Raw genomic sequence first — 14,276 nt, 5'->3', positions numbered from 1 at the left:
AGTTCCGACAAATGAGCAGGTTCTTGAAGAGAAAATGACATTTGCAAAATTTCAAAACGATATCTTAAAAACTGAGGACTAGTTCGCATATATACAGACGGACAGACAGACGGACATGGCTAAATCGACTTAGCTCAACATACTGATCATTTTTAAATATCTACTTTATAGGGTCTCCGACGCTTCCTTCTGGGTGTTACAAACTTCGTGGCAAACGTAATATACCCTGTTCAGGGTATAAAAATATTCTTAATTCGGCCATTGATCAACAGTTGCACGCACAGTTTCTATTGGTATTAACGATGCTGCTCGAAATAAAGACTTTTTCAGACTCACCGAATTTCTGTGTAATATTCTGTCCATATGGTCCAACTCTGATTACAAAATATTGTCCAATGGATTCAAATCAGCGCTGCCAGACGGCCAATAATTTTCAGATACGAAACCTGGAATATTGCTTTTATATTACTGCTGGATGGTTTTGGACTTGTGTGCTGGAACAGAATCTTTCTGGAAGATTTAACGCCCTCCATTAAAAAGACTGTTTTATCTGACTGTTTTACCACGTCGCCTAAAACTGCTGATATACTTTTATCCAACTTTTAATAACTTTTTCACAGAACGTAACGACTTTATAGGAGACTCCCCACCAAACCATTACTGCAGCTGTACGTTGAACACGTTGAACCCTTGCAATAAGACTTTTTGCGTTTTTGGAAAATTTTGCGTAGATTTTTTCGTTTTGTTTTTTGAAAACTTCTTCAACATTTCTCTTTTTTTATTCTTCTGTAGATATATGTAAGTATGGGAAAAACGACCGAACTAATGTGGTGCCCATCAGATCCCCTGACTATGACTGATTCGATCTTTCCAAATTATTTCACATTTGGATTCCCCTAATTGGATAGGGTTTAAGATGATTTACTCTTAGTATAAAGTAAGGAGATGTTATGTTAAAAGGTCGAGCTTTCTTGAACAGCATAAAACAATGGTCCGTTGTTGTAACTACAACTACTATGAAGTGGATCATAAAGATCTTCTTAATCGACATTGCGCTTTAAGGCCATCACATATATGTTGATACGGTTAATGCCAGCTTATGCTTATGGTTCGACGAAGATATGACTACCAAGTTGTCCCCTCCTCTCCTCCTTCCAAATAACTTTGTCAATTTGCGTCTGACAAGATTGTTTCCTTTGCGCATGAATATCTATTGGAGAACGTCAAGTAAGAACTTTTACAATTGCGGCAAGATAAACTTTGCTAAGAACAAGCTGTTCAGTAGATCTTCTGTGTTCTGTTTTAGGTCGCAGTCGCGCACAAGCTTGTCGTTGTGTTAAAAGTAGCTTGATGCTATTTCTAGTAGCTTAATGCTATATCTTGTGCGGACAAAAACTGCATAACAGACTTTGAACGCACAGTTAACGATTTTTGTGCGAGTTTTACTGCTCTGCTCCCGGAATGAATGCTTATCTCCCTGAAATATACATCTTTTCGGAACAGTATGTCTACTAATAACAGCCACTTCTGCTTGAAAATCAATGCAGTGTTCCGGTCGCCCGAAACTAAGCCTGATTACAGCTCTTTACAGACAACTCTACCTCCAACCTTCCCTCCTGGTTTTGATCCAATAGTGAAAATGCGAACTGCACCTTTTCTCCATCGACTCACCTTCATCCGCCTATTCTTCGTCGGTCACACAGCGTACCATGTTTTCAAGGATATTTGTTAAATGGAATTAATCTTGAAAAACAGAAAATCGCACAAATACCGGCAGATTGCACAAACATATAACCTCGCATATCCTTGTCTTACAGTACTAACCGTAATATTTCAATCGTTCTCATATTATTGATCTCAAAGTGACATTTACCGCCAAGGATTATTTCGTCTGTCGGAGGTGATTTGCGAAAAGAGATTTCACTCAAATTTGGAGATTAGGACGAAAAAAAAATTTGTTTAAGCTTGGTAGCTTTATACTATGAACTGGCATCAATATGGATACTTTTCGAAGGATTGCTCCATATTTTCATCCAAAAACTTCTTTCATTGTACCAATTCACTCATTAAGGGAGTTCTGCATTGATCAAACCAAATGGTTGTCCGATGGTGTAAGGTCATGCTATATGGTGGATGCATCAAAACTTCCTAGCCAAGCTCTCCCAGTTTTTGCCGAGTCAACAAAAATGCGTGTGGTCTAGCGTTGTCCTGATGTAAGATGAAGCCCTTTCTGTTGATCAGTTCTTGCCGTTTTTTTCGATTGCTTGTTTCAATCTCATCAGTTGTTGACAGTAAAATATAGAATCAATCGTTCGACCAGGCTGAAGCAGCACATAGTGGATGAGAGCTTCATTACGCTTGGACCATGATCTTTTTCGCACATTATTTTCGTATTTGATCCACTTTTCGTCTCCTGCTACCATTCCCTTCAGAAATGATTCGATTTTATTTCGTTTCAGCAAAGAATCGCAGATGTTAATTCGGTCCATTCAACAGATAATTCATGTGGTACCCAAACATCGAGTTTCTTTTTGTAGCCAGCCTTTATTAAATGGTTCAAAACCGTTTGATGGTGAATGTTAAGTTCCTTAGCGATGTCATGGCTGCTTATGTGACAAACCTGATCAATCTTTGCCATAACTTTATCGACTTTTTCAACCAGACCTTTCAACTTTTCGACAAGAGTGAGGTGCATCTTTCATATCGAAGTTTCCTGAACGGAAACGAGTGAACCATTGTTGTGCTACAGCATCGTCTTCGTAAACTTTACAAATTTCATTGGTGCCTTGCATGGCATTCTTCACTTTTTTATACAAAAATTTCAAAATAGAGCGAATTTCTTCATTATTTTCATTCATTTTTGAACAGCTGTAACTCCTCTTCAACTTCCACGTATTTTATTTGGTTAAATGAAGCTTCAAATCTCACATTTCCAACACTATATGGTATGTCACAATTTGATAGGTAGCACTGGAGATATACGACTGTAACGACATCTATTGACAAAATACGAAAAGACTTTTTCGACCACGCAATATAACTATAACACTGAGCAAAAAGAAAAATTAAATTTTTTCCTTAGATACCGTGAAAATATCGTCAGGCCTTGTATACTTTAAAAGCGCCACTTTATCATTCAACATATCACGGATTGCGATGCTTTTAATTATAATGACTCACATCTCATTTCTTAATAGCGTATGGTTCTATTACATAACGACTGGCTTAGTTGCCTCAACTTGTCTTTAATAAAAACTTCCTCTAATTACCAGCTTTTATGGCTCACATTGACACGCCACACTCATTTGCAAATTTGAGTGCAGATAAAAGTGTATAACTGTACATATGAGCACTTGAAATGTATACATTATACACAACTGTATGTGTTTAGGTACCATTATATACCCATTTACAGCCAAATAATCGCAAATTTTTGTGCTCTTTGATGTTGCCGGAATAAATGTGTTGCTTTTAACGCCCCACTTCCGCTATTTATGCGTTGAAAACCACATTTGAAGTCACTGCCGACCGACTTCACTTCAACTTCAATGCCACAGAGTAGAAATTATCGCAGAGCCACGCTGACACCCACACAACAGCGCACACACATGCGGCTGCCAACTGTAAGCGCAACAACAACAACAGCAGACGGTGCGCAAAAATAAAGCAAATGCGCAAATGCACAAATGCACAAATGAAGACCCAAAACAAAAAAGGAAATACAAAACAAATAATGTAAAAGCAAAAGCAGCAAATTGCATTGCAACTTCCTTTTCATTTGCAACACACTTCAAACTGTATAACAATGACGGCAACAATGGCGTTGGTGGCAACAGCAAGCAAGCGCCAACAATAACAACAATGTAATATGGCAACAACGTTGCAATACGGTTGTAGCATTAACAAAAGTGCAATTTGTAAGCGCTGCAACAATAGCTGGAACGGGATGGCAGACGCGGAAAGGCAAGCCAGAGAATTGAATGAGGATTTACGTGTGAAGTGGGGGGGCTTTTGCGACCTCGGCACTTCTTGCGCGCCAGCGACAACGTCAACTACCAACGGCAGGCAACGAGCCGCAGCAACAACACAATCAAATAGAACACAACAAGCGCGGCGAAGCGGGTGCGGCGGAGCCATTGAAGCGATTTTTCCATATACACTCATAAGCACGCTCCGCACTTCCTACGATAGCACTGCTGCAGCAGCGTTGCCACTTGTTTTCCCAATCGTATAAGCTTTGCCACTTTGTTGCCAGCGGTATGTTAAGCGCACGCACACATACGTACAGTATATATGTCTGTATACCATACACGTGTTTAAGACTTTTCTTTTGTATGCATACACTTCGCATTTGCAATTTAAATTTCGTATTTGCCGTTGCAACCGACGCTTTCCTTCCGTGCACAACCTCTGCTTTATTTCCTTTTTGGTTGTAGATTTCTTTTTTCTTTCGGCTTTCTGCATTTCTTTTACTCTCGTTTTTATCTCGTAGTGTTTGCACTTTTCCTTTTGAACGCTATTCATTTCCATGTCGGGCTTATCTAAAGCGTATAATCAATGGACAGCAACACCTTGCAAGGTGTTGCCCTGACTGCCGTTCCCCGGTGTGCAGCACCTGCGCATACATACATACATATATACATTTCACCTTTGTCTCATCAGCGCTGGCGCTACCTCAAACCAAATTCTGAACTTGTAATTTAAAATCGCACTCCTCACGTTGCCACACCAGCACTATCTGTTCACCCATTTCGCCTTCAGTAAAAAATGTATCGCTCTTGCTCACCCATATCGCCTTGAGTAATACATTTCTCGCTTTAGCTCACCTATCGGCGTGAAGAATCTTTTGGCAATTTTGCTGCTTCTCAAAAGCTATTGTGTTGAGGCTTTTCTAATGCAATACAGTCACTGACAGACATGGAAATGCAAGTAAATATGTATGCGCATTTATAAACCCAAACGAAAACTCACAAAATCCGAGATGTGGAAAAACTAGTGTCAACACTAGTTTTAATTTGATCCTGGTATTCCATTTAGGTATCATCAGGACTTAAGTAAGAGTAGTCAGCAGTAATGCCAAGCTATCTTATGAAAACAATCCCGGTTATCCCAGCTTCAAATCGAAAATTACTCTTTCATATGCTTTTTTTCTTTTAAATTGCATCAAGTTTGACTATGCTGTTTCGGTTTTTTGCAACTTGTTTACAATAAACTCTCAAGCTAACTATCGACAGGAATCTCTAAAACTGTTACAACTACAGAAATATAAAAATGTTACGAAATATGGCATGGTAGATTTATATGTTTTCTTTGCCACGTTGAAACACGGGTCTGAGGGTTCCAGCGAAGGTTCCCGATTTTTTTGAAAAACCTTAAGCTTACTCATACAAGATTTGCCCCGAAAGTTATAGGACTCAGCCGATTTAAAAAAATTATTGAACCAATCGTTACAAGTCTTTAAAAACTTTCAAAACAGGCTCCTTCTGTGTCGATGCAGAGCTGCGAGCGTGACTTCCAAGCATTGATGGCGTCACGGAAGGCATTCTCCGGAATAGCCTACACAGCAGAAATTCATGCCTCTTGGGTCCCCTCTGTCGTCTCAAAATGCTTGCTTTTCATCGACCTTTTCAGGCAAGAAAACACACAAAGTCCGAGAGGCCACATCTGGGTCATAGGGCGGTTACGGAAGCGTTGGGATGTCGGCCTTGGTTAGGTAGCTGTTCACAAGAAAGGCGGTGTGAGGCGGGGCCTTTTCGTGGTGCAACTTCCAATCAGCTGCGATGACTTGTCCGATCCGATTGACCTTTTTTGATAAATTTAACATCTGGTCAATTAAACAAATACTTAGTTGACGGTCTGAGTTCAAAAGTTTGCACACACGAGTCAGATTGTCGGTATTTGTCAAAGTCGCAGGTCTTCCAACACGGTCTTCATCAGCGATCTATCCCTCCAAAAAGGCCTGGTGCCACCGAAACGCACTACTTCTTGGTAATGCAACATCTGGGTAAGCCTGCTCTGCTCTAACGAACGTTGTAAACTTTGAGAAGAAGCGAAGTAGAAATACCTTTTTTTCAATTTTCTAATTTTAGTGCACTTTTTGATCCCAAGTAAAACGAATTCCCACCTGCCCTTTAAACGAAATATTCGTCATTTCATTTATTCAGTGTTTCCATCATTTTTTCTACTGGGCTGCCATTCACTCATCTGCATACATAGTACACTTTACCTAAGCACAAGGTAAAATGCAATTTTTTAGTAGGGTGCATAGCCGAAACGAAGAAATCTAGTGTAATTCAAAAGCGAGTATGCAACATAGATAAATAGACAGACAGACAGACACCCAGATAGACAGCTCTGTTTAGATGGGCCTGATACGTATTTAAAAGATGTCTGTATTCGCAAAGCGCCACACGTTGGGTTCACCTTTAGTGGCACCTCTTGTGGTGCAGTACAATTTGCAGTTAAACCAACAAATTTGACACTTGAAAAGGAAATTACTGTTGGTAGTTAGTGCAGCAAGCAAGTTGAAATGTAGTTGAAAGACATGCCAAAGAAAGTGAAGTAAACTTCTATTAAAAGATTCTATGTAAGCTGGCATTTCTGCGAGAAAATAGGTAAGCTTTAGTTGAAACCAAAGTAAGTAAATGTAATGTATATGGTAGTTTACAGTTACTTGTACTAACTAGAGGTATTGCTGGTAAATGTTAGGCGGTAAAGTGCTCAAACAAGGCTCTTTATATTGGATTTATTGCAGAAATACTTGTATGTGTGTAGTATACGAATTGAGAGGGTTCTATTCTCAAGTTGCCGGGTTTGAAGTTTTTCTATAATTTTTCTAAGGTTAACAATAAAATAACTGAATTATAGTTATGAAAAAACTGAAAGATTTGGAATTATATTCTTCTTTACTGACGTAAGCGGTTACACCGAGCCGAGTGATCAACAGCGCGCCAGTCGTTTCTACTTTTCGCAAAGTGGCGCCAATTGGATATTCCAGGTTCTTCGGCATCTGGTCTTTCCAACGGAGTAGAGGTCTTCTTACTCTGCTTCCCCCGGTGGATACTGCGTCGAATATTTTCAGAGCTGGAGCGCTTTCACCCATTCGAACAAAATGACATAGCCAGCGTAGCCGCTGTCTTCTAATTCGCTGAAGAAATTGCACGATAGGGAGTCGCCTTGTTTGAAACCTCGTTTGGTATCGAACAGCCCGGAGAGGTCTTTTCCGATGCTGACGGAGCTTTTGGCATTGCTTAACGTCAGTTCACACAGCCGTATTAGTTTTACGGGGAAAACAAATTCAGACTTTGTGGCAAAAGTAGCTTTGAGTCGACGAAGAGTGTCGATTCTGTTTCCACGGGTCTTTTCCAAGATTTGGCGCATAGTGTATATCTAATCTGATGTTGATATTCCAGCCCTAAAGGCATACTAATAAGATCCAACCAGTTTGTTGACGGTGGACTTTAAACCTTCTCACAGTACGTTCGATAGAACCTTGTAAGCGACGTTACGGAGGTTTATCCCACGGTAGTTGGCGCAGATTGTGGGGTATTCCTTTGTGTGAACCGTAAGAATTCGGCCGAATTACTGGCTCTTAGCAATGTTAATCTCACTTCTATTGGAGGTGTTTTGACTGGACACTCTCCACTCTATCGCGCGCACTTTGCAAATGGAATCATCTTGTCACTTCCTGCTGCATTGCTCGGCTTTTTCCAAGTTCAGATTAATACATATATATTATTAATAAGGTGTGTGTACCCCTTTGACGAACCTAGCGAAGTTTCTAAGATATCAACCACCTTAAAAGATTTGTGGTAAGCTCAAAACGCTTCGTCGATCTAGGATGATTTGAGAGTCATCGCCTTTAGATCAACTCTACGACCTAACCTAATCTTTGTATAAATATGACAGTTTTTTTTTTTTAATTTAGCGCATTATATGGGAAATATATCAGAGAAACAGTCACTCCAAAATTCTCTCGCCTTTATACTTTATCAAGAGAGGAAATTGTTGTTCTTGCCAAACCCGAGAGAAACGAAAACTCCATAAAATAAGCATATAGGAAATAATTAAGTATATAATACATAATACATAATATATACACTCCAAGTATGACAATTGAAAAAATTACGTTTCGCCTTTACAAAACATTAATTAATTTGACAGCTGTCAAATCACACTCCTTCAACAACAAGTCAGCATTGTGTGACCCATAAATTGGCAAAGCAAAAAGTGTGCAATTACACTCATGTATATTTTCATACATGACAACAACAGTGCATACATGGTGGTCACTAACCAGCATTTAACCCTTTAAGTGGCATGAGAGCGAGCCGCGACACGACAACTGAAATATGAAAATGACATTAATATGTCACTCAACGCATACGACTGCAATAAAAATAATAATAATGGCACTGCATGTAAGCAGCTGTCAAAAAAATAACAAATAAGCGACACAATGATAGAGGTACCTGTGAACTCGGCCGCTTAGTACGTTTACTGGGTTCTGGGTGGGCGGTTGAAATGTACGAGTAGAATAAAATTGCACTGTAATTATACAGCGAGGGTTTAAGTGGTGGCAGGGAAGTTATGTGGCAAGATATGGGGACTTGATATTAAAAGGGCGATTTTATGTATATACATATGTATAAATACGTGTGATTGGCCTGTTGGTGAAGGGTTTAACTGCCACATTGACACAGCCGCTATTATTCACAAGTTCATTGTTATTGTTGACGCTTCTGTTGCATGCAGTGTTATTGCTGATTCTTAGCTAGCATTTGCTAACCATATAATAACACGCTCGCAATGGTGGTCTGCATTGCTTGCAACATTGTGTTGAGGTAAATTTGCGCTTAAAGTGTGGTCCTAAAGGCATATATATGTATACTATATGTTTTTGCTAAATTTATTTCGAAAATAAATTCTTCTTAATTATAAATTTTGGAGAGCGGAACACATAAGATTTCATCTTAAATGCGACTTAACTCATAGCAAAGTTTATAAAGTTTAAATTATCAAAATTAAAAAAAAGTGATGTAATATATGTATGCCAAGGGCCTAACTATCTTTAGTTCTACAAGTATATCCATATACAGAACAATTCCTCATAACCGGACACCGTCGCAATGTTATTAGGTTGTCAAATATCTCCCTTCCGCTTTTTTGCTCTTTATTCAATGCTTTATAAAAAGTGTTACAGTGATCGGATTTAGTTCAAATATGCGCCGTTTCGTTCGATAATCTGTTTCCATCTAGACGGCAACTTCATAATACCCCCTCGTAGAAGCCCCTCTCCTTATTTGCGAAGAACTCGGACAGCCACTTTTCACAAGCCTCTTTTGAGTTCAACTTTACACCAACAAGGGCGTTCGCCATGGACAGGAACAGGTGGTAATCACTTGGCGCTATGTCCGGGCTATATGGTGGATGCGATAAAACCTCCCATCCGAGCTCCCATAGCTTCTGACGAGTCATCAACGAAGTGTGTGGTCTGGCGTTGTCCTGGTGGAACACTACACCCTTCCTGTTGGCCAATTCTGATCTGTCAGAGTTAATTTGAACGAAATATTTCATTTCCAAAATAATATCCGTGTCCGGTTATTGCATCGTTTTCATATCCGGTTATAGGAACCGATTTTTAATGATGAAAATATTAATGAAAACATTGTATTCATGAAATTTCGCCAGTTTTGGGAGTTGTCCGGCTATGAAGACTGTCCATAAAAGTGAATTTCAGTGTAATTATACTTTCAAGCAAATCAAGCTTAACTCAATGAAATATTAACTTACTCGTATAATAGAATTTTTATTGTCTATATGATGCATGGCACTCTCTTACTTAAATATCATTATTGCATATATACAAAGCACAATATTTTTAGAGCACAACTTTGTTATTTTGGGTTCGCCTTGTATATAAGCGCACATTAACAGGAGCATGCCACGCAATCTTTTCAACTGCAAAATTCCCCTGTAACTATTTACTTTTGTCGATTTTATCTCATGTTGCTCACAGTAACCCTGTATTAACTTGTCACTGCACCGCTAAATGCATGCGTGCATAGACACATATATGCTATGTCAGCCTCACACACATAATTACAGTTATAAATGTCAGTTTGACATTCAAATGAATGCAACCGCAAATTCATCACTCCAGAACTCATTTAACCTCGCACCTATTCAACAGCACAGTGCAAAGGTCTAACTGCATATGTTTATACATATTTATGAATGTAAAGTACGCCGACGGTCATCGAAATAAGTCGATGTAGTTTATCAAATGTAAATTCTTACAGTTGTTAGAAGTGCTTAGTTCTTAAGTTTTCAGTTTAATTATAATACAATATGATGAAGTACCAAGGTCCAAAGCTTCTATCCTACCTCTGTGAAGTTAAAGTTAATAACATTGAGCCAATATTGAGTAGTAAGTACAGTAGAACTCCAATATCCGAATTAATGGGGACCGGGACCATATAAATAAAATGTACTTAGTACAAGTTTAGAAATAAAAATCATAGGTTTTTAACATCTCCGTCAATGTAAGCTGTTTTGCGGTCTTCAACCGTTTTCGGGCAGCCAGGTCACGCATTCGCTTGACGGTGAGCAGTTGCAAGTGGTCACACTCGGGCTGACGCTCCATCGACTTCAAAGCAGTCTCAAGGCCGGCAAATGCTTCACTAGCTGATGGTCCAGCGTCGACCTCAACATCAGCAGAAGTTCTTCTTCTACTTCCACTTCAACATTTTCTCTCACACTTACAACAATTTCATCGTCATTGAGAATTTGAAAACCAGAGTCAGATGTGTCACAAGCCATCCACTCTCCTACATTGTGATTCGGATAATCGGCGATTCGGATAGTCGGAGTTCGGATAATTGGAGTTCTACTGTATTATGAATCAAAAACAGAAATATAGAAAGACAAAGTTGTGGTTTCTGATAAGAAATTAGGAGCTAAACATCTGGTTGTTTTGGTTAGTGGCTGTCTACTACTGACCAAGCCTTAGATAGATGCAGATCGAACTTGACCAGTTTTTTAAGTAAGTTCAAATTTCTTATTTTTTTAGATGTGTATCACTATGTATTTTTTTAATCGCTCTTTTCTTTTCAAGAAGCTGCTCATTTGTCGGTACCATTAATATCGAACCACTATAGGATTTATCTGCCATACATACGGACCGATTGAAATCTAGTACTTATATGAAGAATTTTACATTTGAAACATGAAACATGACATGTATTATTTTCCAATACAACGCTACACTCTCCAAACAAATTATTTTGATCGGACAACTATTGCATATAGCTGGGCTTTCAATAGGAGCGCTACAAAATTAGACGGATAGGGACAGCAAATGACGTCATATTTTTCCTGTTTTGACATTTCTCTTCGGTAAGATTTGCCATGTGATCACGGATAGACATACGATCCAATAACGAGTCGAAATAATTAAAATTTACTACCGAAATTTCGAGTCAGTGGCCTCAACTTTAAGAGCGCTACGTCCAATTTACGGTCGTCACATTCATCCTGCCAGATGTCGAAAATTGAGCGTCTAGTGGAAAAATTTGAGTCCACAGGCATAGTACAAAATGCTACCGTGCCATTGAGACAAAGAAGTGCCCATAGTGTCGACAATATTGCTGCCACTAGCGCGTCAATTGAGGAAGACCCAAATCAGTCTCTCACATGTCGTTCTCAAGCGTTGGGCATCTCTGTGACGTCGTTTTGGCGAATTTTGCAAAAAAAAAAAAAAACAATGATCTGGGCCTACATTCTTACAAGATCAAATTGAGGCAAGAACTGAAGCCCTTTGAACACCAGAATCGTCGTAAGTTCGTGGATTGGACTGAGCATCAACTTGAAAATTATGCGGATTTTCATAGAAAAATCATCTTCAGCGATGAGTCTCAGTTCTCTCTTCGTCAATAAGCAAAATATGCGTTATTGGTCATACAACAATCCACAGGTACTTCATGAGTCACCTTTGAATGCCAAAAAAAATACGGTTTGGTGATTTGGTTTATGGGCCGGCGACGTCATTGGACCGTACTTCTTCCGTGAATCGCCCCCGCTCAGTGATAACCGAAAATTTTTGGCTCGAATTGAATGATATTGACTTGGACAATATGTGATTCCAACCGGATGGCGCCACAAGCCACACAGCGAATGTCACAATCGATTTATTGAAAAACAAGTTTGGTGAACGTGTTATCTCAGAAATTCGCCGCCTCGGTTGTGCGATTTGACGCCGTTAGACAATTTTCTATTGGACTACGTCAAGTCTATGATCTATGCCAATAAGCCAGCGACGATTAAAGAACTTCGTACGAATATCGATCGTGAAATCGCAGCAGTATCAGCCGATTTGGGCTTGAAAACTGTCGGAAATTGGGTTCAGCGTGTGGACTTCTGCAAGACTTCTGGTGGTCATGAAAAAGAAATCGAGTTCCATGCAAAATGGCATCGAATGTGTCCATTGGATTTTACCGCAAAATAAATTTTTGGCTTATTAAATTACTGAAAACTCGTGACTATTTCATTGGGCATACGGACTTTAGAGATATTTGTGTGTATCTGTATATATGTATTATATATACGTAAGTACATATGAAAACTGAAAATCTCATTGTATTTAACCAGTCACGCATTCCCTCGTGCATTTCATATTTCACTTCAGTCATTCAACCATTTTGTTTGTGCTCTACACACATACACATAGTATGTATGTATGTACATAGCTATGGTATATTCCGGCATTCATCATTTTCTGTGCCGCTTTTGTCATTCGTATTTGCTGGTGCCTGTATGTGCTTGTGTGCGTGTGTACATAATTGTCTTTTTCGGTGTGACAGCAAAATGATGCTGTCACTTGTCAATGTGGCAAGTGCCATTTAAAATTGAGTTGACAGTTAATGGGTGGCAATGGCAGAGTGTATTTGCTCGCCGGCCTGTTTGTTTATTTAGTGTGTTTGCTTCTTTTTTCTTAACTAATATGGCTTGCGTTGAAAATTCAAACTTGTTGTCAGTGAAAATATGCCATTGTGATAGCGAAAAAACATAAAACATATTTGCTAGAAGTATGAACACTAGGGTGAGTCAAAAGAAATGAATGTGTTTTTACCGCTTCGTACACAGAAAAATTGGTTGATTGATACACACCTCTAAGAAAGGCTCTCGGGAAGGACTACTGTCAAACAGTTTTATATTTTGTTTTTATAATCATTTGCTCTCTAAAATGGCCCAGAGAGAATAATCCATTGGATCCATCGTTTTGAGAGTTTACGAATTGCTCAATTGGAAAAATTTTTTTGTCAGAAAACACAATGTTCAGAATTGGACCGCTTTCGTCCAAGCGAGGCAACTGCTTCTTGGACCCTGTATTATACATCTGACAAATAAAACCGTTAGGCGGAGGACCTTCCCGTTACAATTAAGAGCTCATGATTGGAGAGTCTTTCTTAGCAGTGTTTATCAACCAATATCTCTAAGTACCAAGCGAAATAAAATTCCCGTTTTATGACCCACCCTAATGTACATATAGCATATAAATAAGTACCCACTATACAAATATACATAATATATAGTGCTTACTAACTACATGTGCATGGGAGTATGTCGCGCTGGCAAGTGTAAACATTTGGTGAATTTTTGCTCAGTGGAATCTGCAGTTAAAATATGTATATAGTATGTGTAAAATATATTTGTATGTGTGTTTGCTTTTTGGGTTGTTACCACACATCATTCATTTATTCATTCATCATGAAAACATAACTTTTGTGTGCGCATTAATGCAAACTTTTTATGTTGACATACTTGATGGATGTTAAGAAAATATTTTTCACCTCTTACTGAGTCGCTCGTGCCGCAAAATATGGTATATTTGCATATGACAAATATGTGCTAGTAAAAAAATACGCGTGTAGGTTTAGATATGTTTATGGCGTAGTGTAGCATAATTTACTTGTTTGTGAGTACATAAACTTGACAGAAAAAGTCTCCGTACATGCATGAAAATAATGTTATCGTGAGCATAAATTTAATACATTCGATTAACCGAACTATTTTCCTTTTTATATTACTATGAGCAAAAAATAGTAAGACGTCGTTCATGTTTTTAAAATTCTTAATTTGTATGTCTATGTCGTCCCCGTCTAAGCAATCGCTCTTGGCTCCAGTATACTTGTGCCAACGTTTTTTTCCATCCTCGAAACAGTTGTTAAAGTCAATTTAAGGAATAGTTTTCAATGCGCGTATCGATTCACGTTTAA

At 38.8% G+C, this 14,276-nt stretch overlaps 1 protein-coding gene across 3 annotated transcripts in view; it reads left to right on the top strand.

Annotated features, from left to right (window-relative positions):
* The window catches only part of LOC105233396 (zinc finger protein Elbow), a 121,870-nt gene that overhangs the window by 45,838 nt on the left and 61,756 nt on the right, over nt 1–14,276 (top strand). The window lies entirely within an intron of this gene.

This window comes from Bactrocera dorsalis, chromosome 1 (assembly GCF_023373825.1).
Source record: "Bactrocera dorsalis isolate Fly_Bdor chromosome 1, ASM2337382v1, whole genome shotgun sequence".
NCBI lineage: Eukaryota > Metazoa > Arthropoda > Insecta > Diptera > Tephritidae > Bactrocera > Bactrocera dorsalis.
Note: the sequence above shows the minus strand (reverse complement) of the source record. Positions and strands in the feature narration are given on the sequence as shown.